Below are 21,444 nucleotides of genomic sequence, written 5' to 3'. Positions count from 1 at the left end.
GCGGAAGAACTACCTTATTAAATCCCGGCCGGACCCGAATCCAGAGCGGAGAAGCCGCCGCTGGAACGCGAATGGACCGGGTAAGTAAATTTGCCCCAATTTGAATTTTAAATTCCGCGGTTTGTCCAAATCAGTCGGGTTGTCCAACAGCCACCTCCCCCGATTTGTGTTGCATGAAAGCCGGCACCGATGAGCCAAAATCCGATCGCGTGCGCCAAAAACCCCTGTACAATTTGTCAAAACAAATTTTAGATACCCGACGGAAATGCAGCGTTCGCACCCTTACTAAATGTGCCCTTACTTTGCTGCTCCAAGTGGCCTTACCCTGGAATGAGGCTTTCATTTGTGGTCATGTATGAGGAGAATTCAACTATTTTACCACAAGCTCAGACCACAGTTCAATTTTTCCTATTTTGGGGTCTTTGGAGTGAGTTATTTTTATGGGAGCGAAAGTGGAAATTTTCTTTTAGGGGACTTTTCACCACCTCTCCCATCTACAATTCTTTGCATCCTATAATAGTTTCCTCTCTGCTGATTCCGGCACAAATTACATTTTCTCTCTAGCTCCCGCCATTCCCTAATAATCAATGTCATTAGTCTGAGTACCAAATTTGCTATTTGGGCTCTCTACTGTCAGAAGGGCGGTCCTAGTCTTGGCACCACCCATCTGATAGTAGAGATCAGGGGCGTAACTAGGAGAGGCAGGACCCCAATAACAGATTTCTTATATAAAGTGCCATACACTGATGTATAGCATATATACATACATACATATAATATATACACATCATACACCATAGACAGATATAGCATATACACATCACAGATACACACATGCAGCATATATATATATCATACTGTACAACATGCAGCATAATACGTATATAATAATGAACATCCTTCATTCTTTAGTGTCAGGTCAGATTCCGGTGCCCCCTGACACTGTGGGCCCCATAGCGGCTGCTATGCCTGCTACCACTGTAGTTACGCCCCTGGTAGAGATCCTATCTATGTCTAAATCAGTGGAGTAGCGACTATAGAAGGATGGAAAGAGTTTAAGTTAGTTGAGGTGATGAAAGGTCCACTTTAAATTTGTTGTCTCTTTCTCCTTATGCCTCTATAGACATACTGTATATAGGGGTTTAGTTTAACTATTCACCCTCTCATCAAACAGGCTCAAATCCACCATGTGACACATAGAATATTGCTGTACTCTTTTCGTATGATCAGTACATTGACCCCATGGACAGTCAGCAGCAGGTATGTCCCGAGACATCAACATCTGGTGGACCTTTGGTGGACCTTCAAAGATCTTGTGAACATGTTTATTGAGAGCAGAAACAGATATACTAGGATTTCATGGGTGAACACCCTTTTCCATATCAAAATTTGCTGATGCTTTGGGTGGCCATTGTCCCTGGAATATTGCCCAAACTGCCTATATTATAATCCACTACTTGGGGTACACAATGTGATGGAGATGGGGAGCACTAAGGGGGAATTATACTGTGTGGTGATAGAGTAAGGAGCTAGGCTCAAGGCAAAGTAATTTTCTGTGTCGCACATAGCACAAGGCCATGTTGGTCTAGGAGACGAGGCTGGCACACAGGCCTTGGGGGAGATTTATCATCAAGTTTCTGAGGTAAAACTGTTGTAGTTGCCCATGGAAACCAATCAGGGCTCAGCTTTAATTTTATAAACAGCTGTGGGAAAATGAAATCTGTGCTCTGATTGGTTGCCAATTGGACAGTTCTGCTCCAATCAACTTGATGATAAATCTCCTCCCATGTTCCTAACCTAATACTAGAGTGATAAGTGATCTATAGAAAGTTTATGAGACAAGTTTTGCTATAATATTTACCTCATAGATCTTGGTTTACCTCATAGAGGGCTGTCCCTAATGTAACTAATGTATGTAAAAATACCTGGTTGTAAAATTGGAGGCGTGCCGGTTCACATGTCCCCGTATTGATATAAATGGAGTAGAATGGGGTAATTTAGTGAGTGCCTGTGAGGGAAGGTGGATACATGCCTGTGATAATAGTCTTTGTGAGCAGAAGACTGTGATTAGTTTATAAATGGCCGACGTAGAATAATAACCTCTCGGCTCTGCTGGAAACATCAATACAAAACAGATCTGCATCACAATCACATTGTATTCCTCACACAATCACTCCTATTCAGCTTTGAGGAACAGTACAGCAGGATGGGGACGTGGGGTGTCATTAATTGTGCATCTTAGTCATACAGTATTATCTGGGTGACTACTCGCCATTGTATAAACAGCAGGAATATGTATTTCGGTATATAGGCTTTCTGTACTTGAAATCTACAGGACACAAGAATTTCCACATAAAACCATTTCAACCCTCAGGTTGCCCATTTAAAGGGATTCATTTAAAGGTGTTTCCTTCTTGTACTGATGGTTTATCCATATGAGCGGTCATCAGTAAGACCTTGCAGGAATAAAGCTCGGCCTAGCCACAGAGACTGTAGGGACTTGTAAACTTAGCCCAAAATATTCAGGCTTTTGACCCGGAAGTTTTAAATCCTCCAAAATTAAACCAGCCATCAATGGACACCACACTGTGTTTCTTGTTGTGGGTATGTGGGGGGGTGGCACAGCATTTCTTTTTAGAGAAACAATGAATTAATTAAATAACCAATAGAAAAAATGCAAAATAGTTGGAATAAAATTCATGCCCATCCGAGCCCTTCACTTCTTCTTGAGCAAAAACCTTTCACCTGAATGGCGTCAGACGTCATGTGGGCACCTTCATCTCGCCTTCGGGCATGTGAAAATCCGCCAATGCTGTGACATCTGAAAGGAAGACAGAGAACAGCCAGAAACTGGAAAACCACCTGTAAACGAAAATTAACCTGAGGGCAGGGTGGGTGGGAGACTTCACACCGCTCGGTCCTGAGGGCAGAAAGAAAGAGGCCCCTCCACGTACCCCCCCAATGCTTTTAAAACCACGGGGCGGGCCCCAATAAGCCCGCCCAATCCAGCCCCTTTTTGGGACCGCCTAAAGAAGGGACCAATCTACAAAATCTAGAAATTCCCTACAGTCCCCAGCCCCTTCTCTATTGATTTGGGGCTAATGAGGAGGGAGCTGTTATGGCTCTGGTCTGAATTTTGAGCTTTCCTACAGAAGACATGCTCCTATTTAAGTCCGCACATGTAGCATGTACTGTGACCATGTAAAGATAGTCTGTGCCCATCATTATGTTCCTCTTTCAGCTCTTTCCCCTCACAGCATTCTATTCTATTTGGCCTCTGGGAAGGGAACAGCACTTTGTTGTTGTTACTTTTCCTTGACCTCCTGGTATCCTTTTTAACCCCCAACTTATTTATGATTTCATATAATTACTACCTATCCTGACATTAGGCATGAAACTTCCCTTCTGTCCTGACCTCATCTGGTATCTGACCACTCTTTTGCCGGACCCCTAGTGCTTCATTCCTTGTTTTTTTTAGCCATAAATCGATTTTAAACAAGTGAAGACCACACCAAAAGCTGGTGACCTTCTTGCAGAAATCCTTGGATAGAGATTAAAGGGAAAAAGAAAGGATGTCACTCAAGTGTGGACCAGAGAAATAGCGTTTAGAGGACACATTAGGGGAGATATTTATTAAGCCAAACCTTTCAGACTTCTGGTGTAATTTGTGCCAGAAAATGCTTTTCCGACTTATTTTTCAAGGTTTTTAGACCTGTCAACACTTCAACACTTTTTTGACTTTGGGGGCGACTAAGGGGTGTGGCCTGCTAAAAGGTGGCATGATCTTTCTTAAAGGAAACCTACCAGTTAGAATGGCATGGGTAAGCAGTAAGTACCGAGCACCAGCTCAGGGTGAGCTGGTGCCGGTGCTTAGTTTCGTTAGTGTTAATAACTGCTGTATAGCGGTTTTAACACTGTTTAAACTTTATAGCAGAAGAGGCTTCGGCGCTGCGCGCGACTGTGCGCGTGCAACGTCTCCGGCATTTCCTAAGTCGTGCGCACGCAGCGCCGAAGCCTCTTCTGCTCTAAAGTTTAAACAGTGTTAAAACCGCGATACAGCGGTTATTAACACTAACAAAACTAAGCACCGGTGTTCGGTACTTACTGCTTACCCCTGCCATTCTAACTGGTAGGTTTCCTTTAAAGCAGATGTGGTCAGACGGAAAATAGTCATGCACCAAACATTTTTAGATTTTTTTATTTGTAACATATCTCCTGCAAAGTTTACATTGCGCCACACTGTTACATCTCACTCATTGGGGCACATTTACTTACCCGGTCCCTGTGCGATCCCCGATCCGGACTGTCCGACGAGGATGTACTATTCCGCAATTCATGGAGATCGTGCATGTTTCGTTTCCCCGATCAGGTCCGCCGCAGTTCATCATCTCTTTCCTGGTGTATGTAACTGCTTGGCTTGCGTCACAATTTTGAAGTTAAATACCGCGGTTTGTACGAATCCGTAGAATCGTCCGTCAGCCCTTACCCTCCGATTTTTGTCACATGAAAGCCGGCGCGAAATCCGATCACGTGCTCGAAAATCCCTTTTAAATCCTGTCCCAGCGGCGCAAAACGGAAATCGTCGGGATGTCTGACGAAAGTGCGGTCCACACTTGTCTACAGCCATTCAACAGATGACTTGTTCAATTTTTTCATATACTTCTATATCAATGTCTTGAGAGTTTCCATGATATCTTCTTGGCATCATTGAATGATAACGTCCTTGGAAAAATTTTGTGCTAACCATTTGAGGATAGACATATGCAGTGTGTGCCAATTCTGCACAAACTACTGGAAAATGTCCAGCCCCTGGTCAATTTTTCGGGAAACTTTACCATTAATATTTCCGTATATTAAGTTACAAAAGGTGCCACATGGTCTATGTATAAAAAATTCAATGAACCAAATTAACAGGTGGCACAAGTCATGAACGGCATGTGCAGGAAGGTACAAGCCCACGCTTTATATCATACTGACGTCTGATTAAATTCATATTGTCTAATGCATTAGTTTCCCTGTTCTATGTGTCTTAAAAGCAGAAAAAAAATGAGAATTAAAGGGAACACACATCTAATAAAAAAAGGCTTATCTGTGGATGGAACTAACTATCTGTAGAGATCTTTTCACCCCCAGGAGATGTAGGGCTCACTTTGCCTAGAAGAAAATGGCATATTGTGAATTATTGCTTCAAAGGGGAGGTCCCCTTCAATGCCAGCACTTCATTCATGGCTGCCAGAGCTAACTGCAGGCAAATTGAGTCCGCCCCCGTTGCACTTGGATGCTAATTTGCAGACCTTAAAGGGGTTATCCGGGTTTAAAAAATTACTTATGGCCGGGCTGGGGAGGGCTAGTTAAACATAATAAACATGGACTTACCTCCTCTGGCGCCGCTGATGTCCCGCGCCGCGGTCCTTTCGATCCGTGCCCCTGTTTATTTACAGGGGCACGGAAGCCGCGCACAGGGAGCCTCCGGTCCGCGATGTGGACGACTCCTCCCATCCGTCCCTATCTCTCAGCGTTGTAAGCGCTGGGAGATGGTGCGCATGGGAGCATCCGGCCGGCCGGAAGCTCCCTGTGCGCACTTGTAATGAAACCGGCGCACAGAGAAGACCGGCCGGGACGCGAGACATCGACAGCACCGGAGGAGGTAAGTACATGTTTATTGTGTTTAAATAGCCCTCCCCAGCCCGGCCATAAAAATTTTTTTAAACCCGGATAACCCCTTTAAAAGAAAGAGGATGATCTCTACTATTATAAGTTTGGTAGGTATTTTGGACCCAACAGCGTCAGATGTAAACTTTTGGGGGGAATTATCATACACTAACACATGGGGGCACATTTACTTACCCGGTCCAGTCGCGATCCAGCGGCGGGTTCTCCGACGCTGATTCGGGTTCTGCCAGGATTCACTAAGGTCCGTGCGCCGATATTCACCAGGTGTCGCTGCTGCGCCGAGGTCCGCCGAAGTTCACCTGCTTTTTTCTGGTGTATGTGGGTGCTTGATCTTGCAACACAAATGGCTTTTTAAATTCTGCGGTTTTTTCGAATCCTTCGGGTTGTCCGGTGGCCACGCCCCCCCGATTTCTGTCGCGCAAAAGTCGGCGCGATTGCGCCAAAAATTGATCGCGTGCGCCACAATCCCGTGAAATACAGAGCAAAGTGGAAATATTCGGGAAAAACTCGACGGATTCGCAGCTGCGGACCCTTAGTAAATGTGCCCCATGGTGTTTATATGAAGTAAACACCACCCCCTGCACTCCCCGTATATATTGAGGGGATTCGGCCTTCTAATATATCTGGCATATAAGGCAATTCTACGCTAGATCCTGTCTGGATGTAGAATTTGCATAATAATCATAATTCCTTGACGTGTGTCAGGAATTGCGACTATTTTAGGACTTCTACTTCATAACACTGACATACAAGCCCTGATAAATCCCCCCTTTGTGTATAAGTTATTTGTTGGTAATTTACAACAAATGACAATACATTTTAATCAAAAAATGTTCTACTCCTCTCCTTTGAGAATACATTTTTAGCTTGTTGTGCTACTCTATAGGATGACTGCTGATTGGTCTATTTACAGTGGCCTCACTCTCACTGCTGACCATCAGTGAAAGTGATTGGTCAATATCTCAAATGTTTTTGTCTAAAAGCTCCACCCCTTTTTAGAGTTTTTCTTCCATATGAAAAATATCCTGGAGATACTATCTTACAAAAATTTGTAGAAATAATGATAATTTAATAATAACATTATTTATGAATATATTCAATATAATAATTTCATATAATACGCTACACTTCATATTGTAGTGAGTGACATATACTTGGAATCCATAGCTCACATGGTATTGTGCCCCTTGTGTTTTCCCTCCTCACTGAGACTTTGAAGAAGTTGGCTCTTTGATGTTAGAGGAAGGTACCGAAGACTAATTAATGGCTTCAGAGGATTCATTAATAGGACAGCGAATCCTACAGAGCCGCCTGTTGTTCCTAGCTAAACCATATTTGTGCTTAGCCTATTGAAAAAGTACTCAATATGTCCTTATCTTTACCTAAGTCTTAAAAAATCCTATCCCAATAGAGCACATGGACATTACACATGTACATGCAAGTCCAAAAGCATGAATTAGTACATAACACAGTCTCTATGCTCAAAAAATGCTGGTATTCACAGAAAGACAAGATTCTTAAATATACTCAGGATAACAAAATGACACATTCCCTCATTCACTGTTATTAACAAGGATACAGCATTTCACAGATATAATTCCCACCTGTCCCTATCAGCCTTGGTGTATACAGTTTTGGTTGCCCGGGGATCCGACCATAAATCATCTGATTATGGTCAGGAAGGGCAGATTTCTCTCATGAATAACTTCTCCTCTCTGCTTCCTGCCCCTCTTTCTACTCCTTTACAAGACGAGTTCACACACAGACACCTCCTGCTGACAAGCAGAGTGCCCAGACTTACGCTACAAGCCTCATATAAGATAAGGTCTTTATCCAGGGGAGGGGCACTCTGTCTGTGTTATAGCTCAGATGTAGCACAGCTGACAGTGTTTGTTATAGCTCAGATGTAGCAGAGCTGAAGTGTGTCATTGTATGTTATATGCATCTCATGGATCTCATCACTTTAAGCACTGATGTGTCTTTTTTATATATCAGATACTAGTGAATGTTCAGAAGCTAAATAAAAGTGTATATAAACCCTGTACCCTGATAATCTAAGCACATTGTCAGCACACAGCATCTCATAGCACTAGAAGGATCATAATGGGGCACATTAACTTACCCAGTCCCTGCGCAATCCCCGAGGTGCGTTGTCCGACGAGGATAAAGTCTGCCACAATTCAACAAGATTGTGCGCCCAAGATCCTGCATGTGTCGCTTCCCCACTCAGGTCCGCCGGAGTTCACCTTCTTCCCAGTGTATGTGAGTGCATGTTTTGCGAGTGCGCCAAAATCCAAATCCAGTTTAAGTTTTAATTTGCCCTATGTGTCCCAAAAAAAAATGCTGCAAAAAATTTTAAAGTAGCACGCAAAAAAAGTTATAGCTCTTAAACCACCACACACAAGAATTTGCTAAAAATACTCCGGTCTCTACTAGAGCTTTTTTAAGCCGCGTCACTAAGGGGTTAATGAAATGTCCAGCAGCAGAGCCCTCCCTTAATAATTAAATGTCCAGAAGCAGAGTCCCCTTAGTCCTTACCTCCAGTGCTTATCCCTGGCATTCTCTTATCCTTGCGGCTCATCATCTCCCTGCATCTCCGGTTCTCACACCACATAGTGGGTGCACAAGCAGAGACCATAACCCTGCCTCTTCCCGCACTGCAGGAAAGCAAAAGAGGCAGGTAGAAGATGACCCACAAGGAGAAGGGGGCGCCGAGGGTGAGTGCCAGAGGTAAGTATGTATAATTTTTTTTTTATATACACTCAAGTATAAAACAATTTGGGTTTTTTCAGCACACTTTTTGTGTTGAAAATCTCGGCTTATACTCAAGTACATACAGTAATTAAAATACCTTATATACTCGAGTATAAGCCTAGTTTTTCAGCACAAAAAATGTGCTGAAAAAAACCCAAACTCGGCTTATACTCCAGTCAAAAAAATAAATATATCTAAACTCACCTTTCCGGCGACCCCTGTATATCTTCTGTGCGATCTGTCCGGCAGCGGCGGCAGGCTATATACACTGGGGCAGGGTCTGGCAGGCTATATACACTGGGGGAGGGTCTGGCAGGCTATATACACTGGGGCAGGGTCTGGCAGGCTATATACACTGGGGCAGGGTCTGGCAGCCTATATACACTGGGGCAGGGTCTGGCAGGCTATATACACTGGGGCAGGGTCTGGCAGGCTATATACACTGGGGCAGGGTCTGGCAGGCTATATACACTGGGGCAGGGTCTGGCAGACTATATACACTGGGGCAGGGTCTGGCAGGCTATATACACTGGGGCAGGGTCTGGCAGGCTATATACACTGGGGCAGGGTCTGGCAGCCTATATACACTGGGGCAGGGTCTGGCAGGCTATATACACTGGGGCAGGGTCTGGCAGGCTATATACACTGGGGCAGGGTCTGGCAGGCTATATACACTGGGGCAGTGGCTGGCTGGCTATATACACTGGGGCAGGGTCTGGCAGGCTATATACACTGGGGCAGGGTCTGGCAGGCTATATACACTGGGGCAGGGTCTGGCAGGCTATATACACTGGGGCAGTGGCTGGCTGGCTATATACACTGGGGCAGTGGCTGGCTGGCTATATACACTGGGGCAGGGGCTGGCTGGCTATATACACTGGGGCAGGGGCTGGCTGGCTATATACACTGGGGCAGGGGCTGGCTGGCTATATACACTGGGGCAGGGGCTGGCTGGCTATACACTGGGGAGGCTGTGACCAATGCATTATCCACCCTCGGCTTATACTCAAGTCAATAGGTTTTCCCAGTATTTTGTGGTAAAATTAGGGGCCTCGGCTTATACTCGGGTCGGCTTATACTATATATATATATATATATATATATATATATATATATATATATATATATATAAAATGACACAGTTAAAATAAAAAGAGGAATGTTGGCACAGGAGCATTGATTGGTTAACTTTCACTGACGTTGTGCTCACCCAAGCAGCTGAAGCGTTCGGCCAGCCTAATGATGAAGAAGACAATGACAAGTGGCAGCAGAGTAAATAGTTTAACAATGGTAATGGAGCCATTGATATTTCCCGCGGATGTTATGATACCTATTTATCACTGTCTTCTAGTGGTCGCGACGTTACTCTTCACTGCACGGCTGAGCACTGCCGGGAGATATCAAACGCTGAGACCTTAGAGGTGGAATTAAAAAAAAGAGTGAAAAATTACACTATTAATAGTATTTTTAATTTCTGTATAAATATATAAACATTATACAGTTAAAAATAAAAAAGTCACATACCGGTACTTTTATATTAGATTTCAAAGAGTTGATATAGACATCTCCTGCCTAAGCATTTCCTTCGGAGATGAGCGGCTTTTAAAAAAATGTGATTTCGCATTAATCAAGAATCTGTCCTATATAGGTCTAAAGACACTCAGTGGTAAGGAAAGGGTGGACTTACGATATCTCTTAAATAAAGCTTCACTTGTTGACAACTTTAGGCAAGCACCATGAAATAAAACTGTAAAATAACTGGGTGTACTGTATATTTTTAGAAATCCATTAGGAATCGAACAGAAAAACTAATGGGAAAGGAGGGGAGTTAAAGTGAAACTGTCTCCAGCTAAAAATTACATTCCTGGTGACAGATGACAGGTTCCCCTCCTTTCCTATTAGTTTTCCTGTTTGATTCCTAATGGATTACTAGAAATATACAGAACTTTTGTACAGCCACATAGCATATTTTATACTGATTTTAAAAATACCTTTGTCAGCATTTTGAATTAATCCTTTATATAAGTTTAATGCACATTACCTGGCTCCCTGCCAGCAGCATGTGGTGAGTCCCAGGGTAGGGACAGCTGCAGCCAGTTTGTACTTGTTTCTCCTAATGCATTATTTCTCTACTCCTCACCATCCCCCCTGTCTCCCATGCTCAATGCACATGACAGGAAGTTTGGAGGGGGATGCAGCTGGATGAGTGTGAAGGAGATGAGACTAACAATGGCACACACAGGCTGAGCTGCCCCCTTCCCTGGGACTCACCACATGCTGATGACAGGGAGGCAGGTAATGTGAATAAGACTTATATAAACTACTGATTAATTCAAAATGCTGACAAAGATATTTTTACATCCAGCATAGCATAGGCTATTGGAACCTGCCACCAGCTAAAAATGACATCCCTGCTGACAGGTTCTGTTTGAGCATCAACTTGTAATAGATGCATATTGGTAAGTTACCTGATATACTGCCCCCCCACACACATTACAAACAACTTGAAGTAAAGTAGCCAACCAATAGAGTGAATGGCAAGTCCCTAATTCAAAGGTGTAACTCAAGGGACGGGAAATAGTGCAGTTGTATTTCCCACACAAAGAGACCGATACTAAACAACAAAAAAGTACATTATAGTCGGGGCTCTGCTACAGATTCAGCTTTGGGACCCATATGTTCCAGTTACCGAGTTGTGTTTTCAGTTACTACCATGTGGAAGTCCAACGATCATCACGTCGGCCACTTAACCCCATTAACTGACCATGATAACTAGTGAGGTCACAAGGGGTCAGTGAGGGCTAGGTTCTGTTGCAGGGGTCATGTGACACCAAAAATTCCATCCCAGCCAGGACTGTTAGTTCTGCTCCAGGCGCACCGACTACTATTACTGCCCAAAAGGGGTTTTCAGGAAATTTTAGAATACCCCTCTAAGGCAAAGTTTCAATGGCATGTGACCCTTCACGAAGACCCCACGATCTAGTGATGGTCTCCCTATGGAGCATCTTCAGGTCTGAGATGTTCCATATCACTGTAAGCGATTCTAGTAACTTCTGATAAAGAGGTCACAGCAAGGACATAGTAATAATCCCCGATCAGCTGCTCTCAAAGACACATCTCAACCCATTCAGGGGATATCGAAACTTTTCTTGATGGTGAAAATGGAAAATCCAGCGATCGGGCTTGTAGCCTCGTGTAGCAGCAAAAGCTATTAAGGGAATTAAGTGATGAGAATCCGCGAGATAAACATCAGGAACTCGATGACCTCAGCTGTACGGTGGATGCACAGGGATATCTGTGGGAGAGGAAAGCAGGGGATTTATCTGTGTAAATGGAGGACAATGGCTGAGAGAGAACATACAGCTGCGGCTTACATTTACCTGCGCTCGGGGATCGGGGCTCGCGGTTTATTAAATTAAAATAAATGGCTGCTGTAGCGTTAAGATGGTGGTGAATAAGAGCTCTAACCACGTACTAGAACTTCAGCGTTCCTGTGGCTTAATGTCACTTATGACGTCTCTTATTACAGTAAGCACACAGCCAAGACACTTCTCTACTGCTTAGATACACTAGTCTTAAAGGAAAACTACCATCAGAATCAAACGTGATAAACCAGAGACACTTACTCATAGATCCAGGCACCGTGACTGTGGTAATCGTCTTATATTTGTTATACATGGCCTCATTCATTCTAATATCAACTTTAAAATTATGCTAATGATCCTGAAGGGCTCTGTGGGGTGTTACCAGAACCCCTCAGTAATGTCTCTTCACTGTCTGTTACAATGAGCAGAGCAGGTCTTCCCTAACCTTGCACATTGCAAAAGCTAAGGGAGGAGGGGGAGACATGTCCTGCTCATTGTGACATCCAGTAAAGATACAGCACTGAGGGGCTTAGGTAAAGCCCCCGGAGCCCTTCAGACTCATTCGCATAATTTTAAAAGTTGATTTTAGAAGGTATAAATAGCATAATAATTGAAATTTATTGTATATTTTCTGCAGGGGAATGGCTTGAAATGGCTATTTTACCTATTGCTTTTTTTAAATAAAATGTTTAAGGAGTTCACCTTACAGAATAAAAAAAACAGGATACACTTATTCTGTAGGTTAGTCATGATTAAGCAACTTTAGCAAAAAAAAAAAAAAACTATTTGAAGAAAGCTCATTTTCCTGTGCTTCATCCTATTCCGAGAACTTTTTTATTCCTCAATCAAGACAGCAGTGTTAGGGTTTGTTTATTCATAGACCCTAACAACCTAATGTATTAAAGTAAATCTACCTTTAAAATCCATCATGATAAACCAGGGACACTTACTCATAGATCCAGGCACCGAGACTGTGGTAATCTTCTTATAGTTATCATCCATGGCCTCCTTCCATGGATAAAATATTATTTTAATGAGCCAGGAGGGCTCTAGGGGGCATTGTCAGAACTCCTCTATGCTGTTGCTTCACAGGCTGTTACACTGTGCAGAAGCATGTCTCCCGCCCTCGCCTACTACCTCTGCCTGATGTAATAGTGGGAGGGTGAAACGTTCTAACTGCCCATGAACATAAATATGTGATAGACATATGTCTACCCTTGCAGACATGCAAATTTTTATTTAAAAAAACTGATCCCCCTCTGAAATCCGGTGCTGTATCTGGACAAAAACAAGTGGTGGGTCTACACGTGTATATCTTCCAATACGGTCTAGTTGTCTACAAGTAGGAACTATAACATTCCTTTTGACTATTATACTTGTTATATAAAAAGTCTTAAAGGAAACCTACCTTCAAAATCCATTATGATAAACCAGGGACACTTACTCATAGATCCAGACACCGGGACCGTGGTAATCTTCTTATATGTGTTATCCATGGCCTCCTTCCTTCTAAAATCATGATTTTAGATATAACATTATGCTAACAAGCCAGAAGGGCTAAAGGGGGCCTAACCAGAGCCCACGCAATGCTGCAGCTTCACAGGCTATTACACTGTACAGAAGCACATTTCCCCCTTCTGACTGCTCCCTTTGCACTGCCCCTACCTCTGCCTGTTGTTATTTTACATAGTGGAAGGGCAAGACAGTGTAATAACCTGTGAAGCCATTACACAGAGGGGTTCTGGTAACACCCTCCAGAGCTTTTAAGCTCATTAGCATAATTTTAATTGCCTGGATCTATGAGTAAGTGTCTCTGGTTTATCATGATGGATTTTGATAGCAGATTTCCTTTATATATTGGGTTGTTGGTTGGCTGTTGGTAAGTTAATGGCTTAGTTAGTTATGTAATAAGTTGGTTACTAGTGTGCACATGTGTCGGCTTGAAAGGAAAATGTGAAACAAAAGTGAAGAAGAGCTCAGGTAATTGGAGGAGCTAATTCTTGCTAACGTTGAAAAGCTTTCACCAAACAAACAAATGGCGCAGGGTAGATATCTGCCATTCAGCAGTTTAATGAAACGTCTTAATCCGAGGAGGAACGCTGAATAATTGATGCTTGATCGACGTGAGGTTTAGCTTTATAATGGAATATTTTAATAAATGCGGCGGAATGTTTTAATATTTATGGAATATCCTTTCTGTGTTTGCTGTGATTGATGTTCCTCACATGAAGGGGGAGAAGGTTGTATGTAGACCTGGGTTTACAAAGGAGACAACCCTGTATGATATTGGGAGGAGCCGAGGGATTTCAATTTATTTTATTTAAATATAAAACATCAGCGCAGATTCTGTAATTTTTTCTTTTTGTCCAGTTTAAGTTTAGAACTTGATCTCTGTATCTCCAACTTTATAAAGGGCATTAGAAATGATCTGGAGTCTCAAGGTGACCGGCCACCATTAATTTATATTTTATTTTTAATAATTGAAACCTATCTTTACAAATTAATTTTTAGCAGTTGGAAACCCATTTGCTATCACACTTCTACATAATTGTAAATAATAAAATTCTGACTTCCTGCACCAACCCATAGGGGGAGCTTATTAGCTTACTGTGTACTGATTTCACATTGAACCCAATGGTAACTCAGTATACACGAATGACACTATGCTCCCCCTAGTGGTGGCAGCTGTAAAAGCAGATTCTGTGTGATCACCATAGTCTCAACTGTGCTCCCTCTGCGGCTGTAGCCATTGCACTTTATCCCCTTAATAGTAACCTACAAACAAAAACCATCACAACAATCTAGAGGGACTTTTATACAGCCGAGAGCAATACTATACACCAAGTAAGGTATAAAAGCTAACCAAATAGAGAACACAACAATCATTACTACAGAATACAAACATCATTTTATTGATGTTTTAAAAGATGTAACAATGTGATTATTGTTGGAAATTTTATTAAAATCCTCTTTAAAAGAAAGCTGTCACCAGTTTTTCCCCTATTAAACAAGTTGCCCCCCTTCTATGTGAAGTCTTACCCCTTTACCTATAAAAAATCTCTTCCAAAGTCATGCGAAAACGAGGAGAGAGGAAAAAAAGAGTCACATTTTAAGTCAAAGGGGAAGGAGACTTCAGATAAGTCAAAGGGGTGGGAGACTTCAGATAAGTCAAAGAGGAGGGAGACTTCAGATAAGTCAAAGAGGAGGGAGACTTCAGATAAGTCAAAGAGGAGGGAGACTTCAGATAAGTCAAAGAGGAGGGAGACTTCAGATGGCCCTATAGGCAGTTCTTTAGTACCTAGATCTATAGAACCTGAGATACAGACACTTTAAGAGGACCGGTCACCCTAAAAAAAGGCACTAGGAGCTGCTTACTAAAGTAAGCAGGTCCTAGCACTACCCCAGATGTAGCAGTGTTAAACTGCTAGCTTTATAGGAATCTTCCGATAAATCTAGCGAACACTGCAACGCCATACCCTCGGAACGCCGGACCAAGCTCACAGTGATCGGGCGTATTCATGAGGGGGCGGTCCGAGTAGGAGGTGACTGACGCATGAAGCCTGCCAGTCACTGCCGGCATATGGCATAGGAAGGGCGGTCCGGGGGAGAAGAATCGCCTCATGTATACGCCAGACCAAGTTGTAAGCTTAGTCCAGCGTTTCGTGGATATGGCACTTCCAATAAAGCTAGGGGTGTAACGCTGCTATATCTGCGGTAGCGCTAGTGCATTTTTTTAGGGTGACAGGTCCTCTTTAAAAATGTGGGTTTTTCCTATAGCTGACATTTGCAACTATGTCTATAGAACTGAAGATATGGATATCCGATGTGACACTCCCTTTGCAGCCTCTAAACCTGTCTCATCTCAAGCAAATATGACTCTTCTCTGCACATTTACACGTGTTTTGGAGGAGATTTCCTTTAAGCCAACAGATGAGATTTCACATAAAAGAAGGAATTCTAGAAAGGACATTTCATACCCTACCTGAGGGGGATAGAAGTTTAATGGGGTAACATCTGGCAACAGGTTCCCTGTAAGATAATCTTTTAAACCCATACATTTTTATTATATAAATGAATAGTGCAAGGGATGATAGTAAACTAGTGTATTGGTAAACTAATATATTTTGTATAAGAAAAATGCTTGCCCTTCTATTTAGAAAGAAAGGGGAGAAAACCAGTAATAGTTAATTAACATATGTTAACATAATATATATATATATAGTAAAATTTAAAAAAATCGAACTATTTTAAAAGGTTAGTTATACCGCGATTGAGAGATTGCTTGTCATTGTTGTGTACGATGTGGCAGATTTTATGCAGAATTTTCACAGTAGCTTTAGGCACCTTGAATATGTTACAATCAGAAGCTAAAGGAAGTGTTAATGAAGTATTCACACGACTCAGCATGTTTTATAGAAGCATAAAATAAGAATAGCGGAGTAGTGTAAGCACCATTCACATTCACAGGATGTGAACTGTCATTGGATATAACAAGTATAATACAAAATGTGTGAACGGGCCCTAATAGACACTAGGAGGTTACTATTATACTGAGCGTATGTGGGTCTATTACCTTAGGTTTTGCCTATTTACTTGCCACAGATGTTCCTGCTTGGCTGCTTGTAGCACAACTCCATTGATTTCATTTTATCTGCACTGTGTACAGGTCTATAGTAGTCCTAGACACGCCTCCTGTAGTCCCAGACACGCCTCCTCACTTATTATTGGTTCAAACTTCTGCTTGCTATCTCCAATGTCTATCCAATGCTCCCCCGAAAGTCTGTACATGGAGCACTGTGTTACATTACAGCAAGGACAGAAAAATTATAAAGTACAGACCTGGTTAAATACAACAATCTGGCAACAAAAACTGATGTACGGAGGAGAATGAGCCATAGCAGGGGGTGGGGGTATGGAGCGTCTCTTTAAATGGTTGCTTAAAATGACAAAGACGGATAGAGAGATAGAAGGGAAGGGAACGAGCAGGAGCTGGAAGCACAGAAGGAAGATTCTGGAGCTATTTAGAAAAGTGCTGTCTCACCCCAAGTGCTTTCTTCACATTTGTTCTGTTGTGTATTTATCTATACTGGCCTATATGATCCTGAGAGAGAGTTACCAACCAGATTAAAGAGAATATTTTAAGACCACTATTTTTCACCCTTACCCCTTCCCTCTTTGATGCCTCCTTTCTCCAGTGCGACATATGCCTTGTATATATCAATGTGCAGGCTTCATCATGCACTAGGCCTCAACAAATAACTCCAGTAGGAGACTGGAATGAATTTTAGTGAGTTTTCACATCATTTTTGCCATAATTCTTAGTTTTTTTGCATGGAAATGTGGGCATGGCTTATTCTCAAACCTTTCTCAGACAAATTTGTCACTTGCACCATTTAAAAACCTTGAGTGATGGGCGCAGTGGCCCCTTATCATTTGAATTTTGCAAAATTCTGTGTATCTGCTCTAAAACTGCAATAAGGTATAGTAACCAATCCCAGAAATGAATTAAACAGGAAAGAAGAAAATCATGGTGTATGGGACTCTACATAGCAGCTAGTCTCCATTCGTCAGATTGCACCTAATTTTACCACAATCAACTAGGAAAACTTATTGAAGTATAAGCCTACAGTGGAAAATACATTGGTCACAGTCTTCCTGCACTAATGAGATTGCCAGCTGCCTCCCCTTACTAATGAAGTGCCCAGCAGCCTCCCCGTACTAATAAAATGCCCAGCAGCCTCCCCTCACTAATGAAATGCCCAGCAGCCTCCCCTCACTAATGAACCGCCCAGCAGCCTCCTTTTACTATAAAATGCCCGGCAGCCTCCCCTCACTAATGAAATGTCCAGAAGCCTCCCTGTACTAATAAAATGCCCAGCAGCCTCCCCTCACTAATGAAATGCCCAGCAGCCTCCCCTCACTAATGAACCGCCCAGAAGCCTCCCCTCACTAATGAAATGCCCAGCAGCCTCCCCTCACTAGTGAAATGTCAAGCAGCCTCCCCTCACTAGTGAAATCCCCAGCAGCCTCCCCTCACTAATGAAATGCCCTGCAGCCTCCCCTCACTAGTGAAATGTCAAGCAGCCTCCTCTTACTAGTAAAATGCCCAGCAGCCTCCCCTCATTAATGAAATGTCCAGCAACCTCCCTTTACTAATAAAACGCCCAGTAGCCTCCTCCCACTAATGAAATGCTCAGCAGCCCCCCCCCCCTCCACTAATGAAATGTTGAAAGGGAAGAGAAGGCGCTGCAGGGGGCGCCAGAGGTAAGTACTACGTTATATATATATATATATATATATATATATATATATATATATATATATATATATATATATATATATATATATACTTGAGTACAAGTATCTTGGCTCATACTTGACTATTTATAGTATGTTGAAAGGTTACTAAACTCATTAAAAGGGTATCCAAGCACGATTTACCTCCCCCACACAAACTGCTGTTTAATTTAGGGCTGTGCCCACACATACCGGTCACACTTTTTTTTTATTGTCTGGCTTCTCCTTCCATGCCAAAACTTCACTTTAGAAAATTGAAGTGCTCTGGGAGAGCACCTGAGGGCTGCGGCTCCACATCTCTTTGGATCCAGGAGTGACGTTACTAAAGGGGGAAGGATGAGAGAAGTGTAGCAGGGGCCTTCTATGCCAGAAGTTAAAGAGTTAAAGGGGTATTCCCATCCTAACTATTCATGACCTATCTTCGGGAATAGATGATAGATACATTTCCCACTCCTTCCCTCCTTCCCACAGCCGAGCTGAATGGAGAGTGTACCGCGTATGCCACTCTCCATTCAGCTCTGTGGAAGCACAAAGTGTATAGTCTCCGTTCTTGTAGGAGCTCCCATTAAGTAGTACGGGGAATAGCAGTGCATGTGCAGTACTCGCTCGGGCTGAGGGGAAAAGGTCAGTGGAACCCTGTTCCCAAAATAGGTGTATGGCCCAGGAGAACTGTATCTATCATCTATTCCTGAGGATAGGCCATGAATAGTTAGAATGGGAATACCCCTTTAACTTCTGGCATGGAAGGAGCAGCTGGGAAAAAAAAAATTGCACGTTTGGCATGTGTGGACATAGTCCTAACATAGCAGGTAAATCATGGTGATGGATTCTCCTTAAAGGAAATCTGCCATAACAATAGTTCATAATAAACCAGGGACACTTACACATAGATCCAGGCACCGTGACTGTGTTCATCTTCTTATATTTGTTATCAATGGCCTTCCTTTTAAAATCAACTTTTAAAATTATTGTAATGAGCCAGTAGGGCTCAGGGTTACATTACCAGAGCCCCTCCATTCTGAAGCTTCACAGGCTGTTTTACGGTCTCCCTCTCCGCTTCATCAGCACTTCCCCCTTCCACTGTCTAATGCATCTCATGGCAGCAGAGAAAGTTTCATCACAAAGTAGGAGAGGGGAAGTGCTTCTGAACAGTGTAACAACCTGTGAAGCAACAGCATGGAGGGGCTAAGGTAATGCCCGCAAAAGTGCTCTTTAGCATGAATTTAAAAGTTGATTTTAGAAGAAAGATGGCCATGGATAACAAATATAAGAAGATTACCCCAGTCACGGTGCCTGGATCTGTGAGTAAGTGTCCCTGGTTTATCATGGTGGTAGATGTCCTTACCTACAGCACAGGTTATACAATGCAGTATTTTATTAAAGTTATCATACCCTGCTTCCTGTAACAGTAAATTCTTGAGTGTCGCTTTTCACATCCAGCTTTAAGGGTTGTAAATCAAGCGCCCATGAGATAAAAACCTCAGTATATAAGTAACTAATAGGTTTAGTGGACGTCACAAATAGCCCAATTAATTTCATGCTGACTGCAAATCTATTAATGATATGTTACAATATTTTATTATGTTGATTACTAATTTTTTTTTTTGATGTTCCCGGTGTATAAAGCAGATGATTGGAGTGAGCGTGCAGCACGATGTACCGGCTATGTAATGCATAGTGATTGAATGGACGGAGATATGGAGGGGTTTTGTTCCCAGTCTGTTGCATAAATGGAAGCATCTCCAATCCCCTGTTCCTGTGGCTGACTTTTGTCAGCAATAGCTTTTAGAGATTAGACAGAGAATTGATCAAGCTGTCATCAGGCAGAGCACAAGTAGCCGCATAGACCTGAGCTTTTGTGGAGCCGGGGACTTTATACCCAGCCTTTGCAACAAGTAATTGGTTAGAGCATGACTGTGGATAGAAACGAGAAGAGCAGAATTTGCTGTATCCATGAGGAGCTCACACAGGCAGCGCATGCAGCTCAATAATGCTCTTCAATGACAGAAGCTTTCTGAAGCCTCACACACACGGCCGCCTGCAAAAGCACATTCGTATCTCACATTCACAAAAATGTTTCTCCCATCCTGCTAAGCCACTCATCTAGACACAATGAGCTTACCATCCCGCTGCGAGTACTTAACCCTGGAGAAGGTGGCCAGGTTCCGAAGTGCCTACATCCATGGATCACCTTATGCCATCAACAAGCCCATCGATATCAATCAACAGCGGAAACGGTAACTAACAATATGTGTCATGTCGCACGTCGATAGGAGCTTCATTGGGAATTTTATGATTCATCCAAAGCTCCAAGAATAGATGGAATAGTAAACGATTTTATATTAATTTTTTTACAGTATAGTGTAGAAAATTCTGAATGTCGAAATTGATATTGTTAATGTATAGGCAGATGTAGCAGAGCTGAGCTGGGTATACGGCACGTTGTGATATCATGGGTTTGTAATATTGGAGTTTTGTCATTTCGAAGCAACTTGTTGAGATATTGAAATGTGACCCAGAGGTTTTCTATAGAACTGCAAGGGATGGGTGTTTACATAAAGGGTATAGGAGCATATACTATGTGTAGATGATTGAGCTGGTATCTGTAGACATGTGTAGGTGTGTGCAAGGGTGTGAATGGAATTGATGGATTGCTACATAGGTTGGTACGAGAAATATATTAATATCTGTACAGATAGATACTAGAAATATACTAGATAGATAGATGGATCGATAGATACTAGAAAGATAGATATATACTAACTAGAAAGATACAAGATAGATAGATAGTAGATAGATATATAGATAAATAGATACTAGGTAGAGGCTAGAAACATATATACAGTACATACTACATGGATAAATAGATACTAGAAAGTTAGATAGATATATAGATAGAGAGATACTAGATCGATAGATGGATTGATAGATACTAGAAAGATAGATAGATATGGGATAGATAGATAGATAGATGGATAGATAGATAGATAGATATGGGATAGATAGATAGATAGATAGATAGATAGATATGGGATAGATAGATAGATAGATAGATAGATAGATATTACGGTAGAGGCTAGAAACATATACACATACTAGATAGAGGGATAGATTGATAATAGAAAGATAGATATATACAAGATAGATAGATGCTAGAAACATATATAGATACTATATAGATAGACCAATAGATACATAGATAGATAGATTGATAGATGCTAGAAACATATATATAATAGATACTAGATAGACGACTTGATAAATTTTATACTACATGTATTAACTACATAGAAATACACTAGAGAGATACTGAATAACAAACTTGATATAGACTGCGAAATAGATACTACATAGA

General features: G+C 42.2%; 1 protein-coding gene and 1 long non-coding RNA gene across 4 annotated transcripts in view; one reads left to right on the top strand and one right to left on the bottom strand.

Moving 5' to 3' along the window:
* PDE4D (phosphodiesterase 4D) overlaps positions 1–21,444 on the top strand; it is a 595,186-nt gene that overhangs the window by 303,316 nt on the left and 270,426 nt on the right. The window lies entirely within an intron of this gene.
* Positions 8,248–20,335, bottom strand: LOC140118657 (uncharacterized). Its single transcript, XR_011853230.1, has 3 exons — positions 20,212–20,335; positions 9,638–9,841; positions 8,248–8,330 (listed from the first exon to the last, which is right to left on the bottom strand). It is a non-coding gene; the product is annotated as an uncharacterized lncRNA (long non-coding RNA).

The sequence above is a fragment of the Engystomops pustulosus genome, chromosome 1 (assembly GCF_040894005.1).
Source record: "Engystomops pustulosus chromosome 1, aEngPut4.maternal, whole genome shotgun sequence".
Taxonomy (NCBI): domain Eukaryota; kingdom Metazoa; phylum Chordata; class Amphibia; order Anura; family Leptodactylidae; genus Engystomops; species Engystomops pustulosus.
The sequence above is the reverse complement of the archived record's forward strand: the minus strand, read 5'-3'. Positions and strand labels throughout refer to the sequence as shown.